At 32.4% G+C, this 9,026-nt stretch overlaps 2 protein-coding genes across 5 annotated transcripts in view; one reads left to right on the top strand and one right to left on the bottom strand.

Moving 5' to 3' along the window:
• LOC118749364 overlaps positions 1-9,026 on the top strand; it is a 910,564-nt gene that overhangs the window by 204,758 nt on the left and 696,780 nt on the right. The gene's annotated exons all lie outside the window — the stretch shown is intronic.
• LOC118749371 overlaps positions 1-9,026 on the bottom strand; it is a 228,034-nt gene that overhangs the window by 116,923 nt on the left and 102,085 nt on the right. The gene's annotated exons all lie outside the window — the stretch shown is intronic.

Below are 9,026 nucleotides of genomic sequence, written 5' to 3' on the forward strand. Positions count from 1 at the left end.
TAAGGTTCGCTTATAATCGCCATGTCTGCCTGAAGATCCCTTACTGTGATTGAGGTTTATTTGGACTATTCTCATTTTTTCCTGTTTGTAGAGCTTTCTTAAAAACTGTTTCTTAACTGTATATCTCATGATTTGTATGAAAGAATTGTTCCATACGATTTGATGATAGTGTGTAAATATTCTACTAACACAAACTACATATCAGTAGACTTTTTAAATACGAGCTATTCATCATTGCGCAAAAAATTTAAGTTACATCTGTCTTTTCCACATATTAACCTTAGTACGAAAAAATTTCCCGGTAAGGCTGATGAGTAATGCACTTCTTAGTGCTTTTACCATTGGTTTTAATGAACAAAGATTAAAGAAGACCCAGGGTGGAAATTTTTCACAGTTTTAATAGAAATATGTCGACTAATAAATAGTTCTGATTTAAATGAAAATCAGATTGTGTTACTTTCACATTATATTTCAGTTTATTTTGAATATAGAAAATAATAATAATAATAATAATTTAATATTATTTATCACTTAGAAATATCCCAATCAATGGAATTTTTTGTTCGCTACTACTACAAATATTATCCACAATCTTTGCGCGGGGCAAAAAAGAACATAAGCAATGTTCAAAAAAATAACAATTTAATAGTAAAATTTACAAATTTCACAACTTCAAAAGGAATATAAATCATAAAACTATGTCAATAATCAGATTAAAGAGAATCAACTAATATTATTTATGAGAAAATATTTAAGTATGTTTCACTTTTCCTTAAAACCAAATTGATGAATTATCCATTTTAAACGTTAATGACCTCGCTAAAGCGATATATATCTTGAATTTCATAAATTAAAAAAAAATAGAAATTCTTTCTGCCTATTAAATAATGTTTTTCTTGAACATTATAAATTTAAGTTTAAAATCTACAAATTTCACAACTTCAAAAACAATATAAATTTTAAAAATTTGTCAGCGAAAAGATAAAAAATCAACTAACATTATTTATAAGAAAATATTTAAGTATATTTCACTTCTATTTAAAAACAAATTGATGAATTATCTACTTTTAACATAACTGACCTCGCTAAAGCGATATATTTCTTGAATTTCATACATTAAAAAAAATAGACGTCCTTTCCTATTTGATATAATTTTTTATTAAACTTAATATAATATAAATATATTTATATGTATGTATATAATATTATATAATATAAATATACATATACCTAAGTGGATTTCATTTATAACTACGGTTGCCAGACGTACTGATTTTATCAGTACAGTACTGATTTTTCAACCCTTGTACTGATTTTATTCATTTCTTCAATCAGTACGCCAATGTCCTAATTTTTCAAAATTTGTACTGATTTGTACTGAATTTTCAATTCAAACAAAATACTTTAGTATTTTCTTAAGGTTTTTACATCACGTTGGAACTTCCTTAAATTGTACTGTCAAAAGGAGAAAATAATGTAATAATAGTTGACATGTTTCAGATAATGTTTGATATGCCCACGAAATTAATACAACAATAAGATCAATCGTATTATGGGCATATCGCCGGATCGTTACATTCCAGTTGCGATAATACAATGGAGCTTAAATTATTAAAAAGAAGGCTGACTTTTTTTTGTCGAGTGTTAGTTATCTCGAAAATAACTTTCAGTTTAATAACAACAAATATGAATATTCGAATGGCTTTTGCCTATAACTTACGATTCTTTTTTCATAATTTGTTGATATTGTAAAAGAGTTTTGCATACAAGACATAGAGTTAGGTACTCTTTTCAGCGAATTCTTAGTCTTTAAAAGTTTTTGCGTATTTCAAAAAATTAATTTCAGCAATGAGGAAATATGGATGAAGTCCTTAAATAGTGGTACTTTTCCACAGTTTGAAATAATCATACCTATTACAGTATCCGACGGATGCCGTCCGCACGGATATAATCCGATTCGTACTGTCATAACAAGCGAGTGTGAAGGATTAGATTCTTGCGAATGACATCCGTGGGATACATGCCTATTCCGGTCCGCAGGATGTCATTCGCCTGAATCTAATCCTTAAAACTCGCTTGTTATGATGGTGTGAATCGGACTAGATTCGTGCGGATGACACACTTAAACGAAGCAACTGAGGGTATTAAATTTGCTTCCTAGCTCAAAGAGAGAAACCTGCTTCTAGTTAAAATTTTTTTATGTGATTTTCAAATTAAAAGTAATTTTTAAATGAAATGTATAGAATTCTTTGACTATTTAAACACTGTAGACGGAAATGATCTCATTATTGCTATTCAAAAATGTCAATTTCACCAAAGCAATTTAAGTGAAAAATGATTTTAGTTTTTTTGAATTTTATATGGAAATTTACAAAAAATAAAAAAATCATTTTCCATTTAAATTGTTGGTGAAACCCGCTGTTACATTCATAATTTTGCTTTGAATAAAAATGTACTGAAAAGTACTGATTTTTTTAGCATGAAAAAGTCTAACGTACTGATTTCGCGCATAAAAAATCTGGCAACCCTATTTATAGTATTAATACAAATTTTAATTTTATCATATAATATCGAAATATATCGTGTATGTTTTGTTTGCGTGCGCGATTTCACGAGTTTTAAGCTAGGAAAAAAGTAACCTACCTTTAAGTATGCAAAAATAAACAAAAATTTATTAGAGTTAGTTTTTAAAAAGGTGGCAACCCTACTCAGAAAAAAGTACATTATTGCACATCTAGAGGCTAAGTCTTTTTATGTGATAGTGATGGTGCAGAAGTGATGCCTACGCTTATGATGATTGAATACATTAATTTTCTTAATAGGTGGCAAAGCTATTAAAAAAACACTAGTGCTCTTCTAGAGGCCAATCCCTTTAATTTGACATCTCACTTTTTGTAATCCAACGAACGGTCCAGATCTTATAGATTTTTAGGCAGGTGGCAACGCCACACAAATTTTAAATACCAATGATCACTCTCATATCGATACAGAGTATATTTATTAGAGAAAATCTCGCCCAAATCCGTTCAGTCGTTTTCTAGATTAGCGCGTACAAATAATCTCACCTTTCCTTCATACTATGTATAGATATAGATTAGTATGTGATAACGGACGTGACATATCGGACGCGCAAGATTTTTGCCCCATACAGTATTTTTAACAATAATAAATATTTAATTTTTTCAGTTCTTCTCTCCTCCGTTTCGGGTTTTCATAACCTTTTCTCGGGTTGGTATCGAAATTCTGTTACTACAAAATTCGAAACACGAAATGCTGCCAAACAAAATTCAATTAAATTTTCAAAAACCTGCTTACTCAAAATTCTGCTTTTTGAAAATTCTGGTTTTAACCATTTTGTTTTGCAAAATATTGAATTGCAAAATTCTGTATTAAAATATTATGTAAACAATGTTAACGAGGACATGTCATTACTTTAAAAAGTGCGCACTTTTTCATGACATGTTCTCGTTAACATTGCTTACATTATGTTTTAATACAAAATTATGTAATTCAATATTTTTAATTGGTAAATAATCAATGCCGGATTTAGAATCTATGTATGTGCCCCTAGACTCTTTTCGTGGTACGGGCCTAGTGCTGCAAAAACATCGATGTTTGAAGCTATCGATTTTTCGATGTTTTGGCCAATATAACATCGATAGTATCGATACTATCGTGTTTTCTTGGGAATTTTAACGTTTTGTTTCAAGCTGAAATCCTGATCAATTACAAACATAATTTTTTAACAAATTACATTTGTTATTTTAAAATTATCCAATAATTAATATAAATTTTAAGTTGCCTTGTATTTATGGTCACTTTGAATAGTGAAAGTTAGTAATTAATTAAATTAAAAATTTAAAATAATATAAAAATATGCATAAAGCAACAAGACTATTAATATTTTTTATAAATTATGACTTATTAAATAAATTAAATATATGCTCTTGAAGGCAATAATCCAGGGTACACTCTTCAGGTTTTTATTCTTAATTTTCCCAATTACAGATCGCACTGACAAAATCATTTTTTTAATTAATTAATTAATCCCAACGGCTTTTTACCCTCCATTCCCGCCCAACCGACACGAGGGGGCGGACTGCGGACGTACGGAACCTTTTTTTTTTTTTTAGTTGTTTGGTGGTTAGTAGCGGAAATAGGAGTTTGTTAAGTGTCGAGATCTAAAACTATTCAGCTACAGAATCAAATTCATCAGCTGATTGGATATGCTAAAGATAGTATTTCAATTATTGAGAGTGGAAATAATAGTTTTCTTTATAGTAAAAATCGAGTCCGATACGTGAAACGTGCTGGAATGACAGTTAAAATCTTGACATAAACCACGGAATGATTCGTTTAGTTCAAAATTAGTTTTGCATGGCTTTAAAAATAGAGGTCGAAAGTGTCTTGACATTCGTGAAGGAACATTAAAATTTACCTTAGCCAGGAGGGCCGGGCTATTAATCAAGCCTGCCATTAATTTTACGGTAAATATTATACCCAGCATTTCTCTACGACTTGCGAGTGTAGGCAAATTTATGAGCTTTAGACGACTTGTGTAAGGGGGGAGATTGTAATCTGATCCCAGTTAAAATTACGCAATGCAAAAAGCAAGAATTGTTTTTGAATTGATTCAATCCTTTCTGAATGAACTTCCAAACAATAGATCCGTATTCTAGTATAGGTAACATAAGGATCTTTGAACTCTTTTGACCATCGCCTTACAAATGCAAAAACGCCTTTGGCTTTATTGACTGTAACATTAATATGATGGTTGAAATTGAGTTTGGAATCCATTGTGATACCAAGATCGACAAAATTGGATACCTGCTCCAGATTATAATTTGATATTGAATAAACAGCTGGTTGAACAGCCCTCCGAGAGAAACACATAACTTTACATTTTTGAAGGTTTAGTGGCATATAGTTTGTGTTACACCAACTAACCACGTTGTTCAGATCCGCTTGTAACAAAGACCTTTCTTCGATAGAGGACAATGTTTTAAAAAGTTTCACATCATCGGCATACATTAAAATTTTTGAATGTTTTATTATAGAAGAAATATCATTAATGAATATCAGGAACAGAATCGGACGAAGGTGGCTTCCCTGAGGAACTCCTGAAGAAACTTTAATGATGTTAGAAGAACAATTATTAACAATAACTCTTTGTGTTCTATCAGAGAGGTAAGATGAGATCCATTGAAGAAAACTGGGCTGAAAGCCGATTAGGTCGAGTTTACGGATGAGTAACGAGTGACATACTTTGTCAAAAGCTTTACTGAAATCGGTGTATATTACGTCGGTATGAGCATTTTCTCTAAAACCGTTTGAGACATGAGTTGTAAACTCCAATAAATTAGTCATAGTAGATTTTCCTTTAGAAAACCCGTGTTGAGATTGTGTAATTGAAGAAGATATAGAATATGTCAGCTGGTTAACAATAATTGCTTCGAATAATTTGGGGATAGCGGAGAGTTTCGCTATGCCTCGATAGTTTTCTATAGAGGGCCTGCTGCCGTTTTTGTGAAGTGGTATTATGAAAGACTCCTTCCAGGCTGACGGAAAAACGCCATGTTTAAGTGACAAATTGAATAGAGTTGTTAAAGGCTCGCAGATGTTCTCCGCGCTGTTTTTTAGAAAACAGGTCGGAATATGATCAGGTCCAGGCCTAAATGACGCTTTTAAGGTTTTTAAATAGTGTAAAACTTCATCGCAAGATATTACTGGAATATAAGCAGAGTTGATTGGACAAAGCTCGTACGGATAGTCTCCACTTATAGGGAAGTCTACAGAATAATTGGACCTAAAGAACCGAGCAAACATGTTGGCAATGAGTTGGCTGTCGCTAGATACAGTGGTGCGATAATGCATAGCGGACGGAAAACCATGTGCCTTACGCTTTGAATTTACGAAACCATAAAATGATTTAGGATTGTTAATTAAATTCTTCTTAATTTTACATAAATATGAATTATAACATTCCTTATTTAATGCAAAGTAGCTATGCCGCAAAACTGAGTACCTTAGGTAATCACTGTGTAAACCCGTTCTTTTATACAGTTTAAAAGAGTGCGACTTTTTATTTTTCAATTTTTTAAGCTCTTTAGTGAACCATAATTGTATTGGTTCTTCATGAACAATATTACGTATTGGCACATACTTTCGAAACAAATTGAAAACAGTATCATTAAAGTGCTCAACGCTACGCTCCACGTTATCTCTATATAATTGCCAAGATAACTTTGAAAGTTCTTTGTTAATTTTCCTGAAATTTGCTTTCGTAAAAACATATCTAGTACTTGAATTTGACTTATTATTATGTATTTCATTTATGATTTCGTAGCTTAACTCAAGAGCAGGATGGTATGCATCTTCCGGCAAAACTAGGGGATCACACCGATTAATAGAGGCCTTCGGAACATCATCAACGTAAACGAGATCCAAGACCTTTCCAAACTTATTTGGACATATATTTATTTGTTTGAGGCAAAGTTCAGCCATTTCCTCCAGAAATACATTGTAACTATCTCTAGATGAAACTGGTACAACATCGGTGTCAATGATGTTCCACGAAATATGTGGCAGATTTAAGTCGCCCAAAACAATCATAGAATCGGATGCCGTAAGCATTGCATTTACGGTCTCAAGTAAAGAAACTAGCTGCATATATACTGATACGGCAGAATTAGGAGGGATGTAGCAAAGAGCTAAATAAATATAAGTCTTTCCAGCCTGTACACGTATACATTTAAATTCGGTATATTCAATGACAGGAAGACTAACTTCCTCGGATGGTATCGATGAATGCACCGCAAAAAGAACACCACCGCCGATTCTACCCTTGCGGTCGCTCCTTTATATTTGATATTCATTTGGAAGAATTTCGGAATTAAAAATATGAGGTTTGAGCCATGTTTCGGTCAAGGAAATAATATTATAATTGCAGTCAAAACCTTTTAAATATAAGTGAGTTAATTTGGTATTCGAACCTCTAACGTTTTGATAGTAAATACTTAAATTAGACTTCCGAGTTAGTTTTTTGAATCCGAATTAAGATTAGAAATTTTAGCTACGTTATTATTACTTTTATTAGGTTTATACTCAAACTCGCGAACAAACGCCCCGGTCGGCCAAAATGAACTATTTAGTAGTGAATCAAAATCTTCGGAAGCTACATCAATTTTAAAAGGTGAAATATCGCGATCGTATTTAAAATTAAATTTACGAATAAATACATCTTTAGTTCTAATTTTAGTCGATATATATGACTTTATATCATCCGAAGAAGTATCTTTAGCAAATCTAGAGACAAAGATTGATCTTCTCAGAGGAATTACAACCAACTTTTTGGTAATGATGTCTGATGTGCGGCGCTCCGAATTATTAGGAGGAACTAAGTTAGACAGTGGAGCTTGAGATGTTGATGGCAACACTGTTAAATCAACGGTTTGACTATTTTTAGAAGTAGACCTAGTGGATATGGCTTTAGATATCGGAGGCTCCAATGCCTGAGGGCATGGAGAAGATAAATTAATAAGTTCCAAGGACTGGGATGGAGGATTTTTTTTAATAAGAGTCCGTGGCTGTCTTTTTAGGTGGACTAATAACATGCCCACCTTTATTTTCTCGGCTATCCTCAGAGTCTGCAGGATTGTCGAGAGAAGTGAAAGACCTAAACAACTTTTCGTAATGCTTAAATTTCTCAACAAGCGCCGACAGATCCTTCCCGATCTCAGAAAAACCATTTCTGGACTGCCTGAAGAATTTAAATAAATCAACTTCGGTTGATCTACATTTTTTACAAGACCAACGAAGACGCCATTTTGAATTTTGAAAATCTGACATCAGATTCGTAATCAGCAACCCCAGAAACCCCCTGGAAACGTGTTTTAACCCTTGACAATGTTTAAAACGTTCAGTATCAACGTTTTAATTTTAGTACTTTTTTTAATTTGATCGCCATATTGGATCCGCCATTTTGAATTTAAAAAAATTGACTTCATATTCGTAATCGGCGACCCCAAAAACTCTCGAGTGCCGGGTTTCAAACAAATCCAATCATTTAAAAAAAAATTGACCGCCATATTGGATCCCCCATTTTGAATTTCGAAAAACTGACTTCAGATTCGTAATAAGCAACCCCAGAAACCCACTGGAAACGTGTTTTAACCTTTGACAATGTTTAAAACGTTCAGTGTCAACGTTTTAATTTTAGTACTTTTTTTTAATTTGATCGCCATATTGGATCCGCCATTTTGAATTTAAAAAAATTGACTTCAGATTCGTAATCGGCGACCCCAAGCACTCTCGAGTGCCGGGTTTCGAACAAATCCAATCATTTAAAAAAAAAATGAACCGCCACTTTGAATTTCGAAAAACTGACTTCAGAATCCTAATTAGCAACCCCAGAAACCCCCTGGTAACAAGTTCCAACCCATGACAATGCGTAAATCGTTCAGTATCAACGTTTAAATTTTACTAGCGTCTTTTCGAGAGCATATTTTCGGGAACTAGACCCATTCTAATTGTCCAAGACAGGTGTGTAATTAAGGGAAAGTTTCCCAATAATACCAGAGTAATTATATGTAAAAACCTCATTTTTAGCTGTATTTTCAAGAAAATAAAAAAATTGAGAATATCGGCGTTTTTGTAAAAAACCGACCAGCGCGACCTCTAAGAAAACTTTTTTTTCAAAATAAAAAAATACGTGTTTTTTTTATCACAAATAACAATGTTCTGATGTAGCGTTTATGAATTTCCAAAAAGAGTGTTTTTATCAGGGTACGAAAATAAACTGTACAAAACAATTCCCATTTGCTCATCTATCATCATATCATTTGTGGTTTTGTACAGTTTTGTAAATAGTCAGAAACAAATTGTAAGATTCACTGTCATTTTCCCCAACGAGAAACGTTTGCTTTTCGTTTGTGACAATTGTACCATAGGATACGTTTTATATGTATGCAAACGTTTCAATTACGTGAAAAATAATTTTTTCTGTAAATTTTCATATCCAATTCAAT

The sequence above is a fragment of the Rhagoletis pomonella genome, unplaced genomic scaffold (assembly GCF_013731165.1).
Source record: "Rhagoletis pomonella isolate Grant_MI unplaced genomic scaffold, Rhpom_1.0 Rhpom_scaffold_00015, whole genome shotgun sequence".
NCBI classification, from domain to species: domain Eukaryota; kingdom Metazoa; phylum Arthropoda; class Insecta; order Diptera; family Tephritidae; genus Rhagoletis; species Rhagoletis pomonella.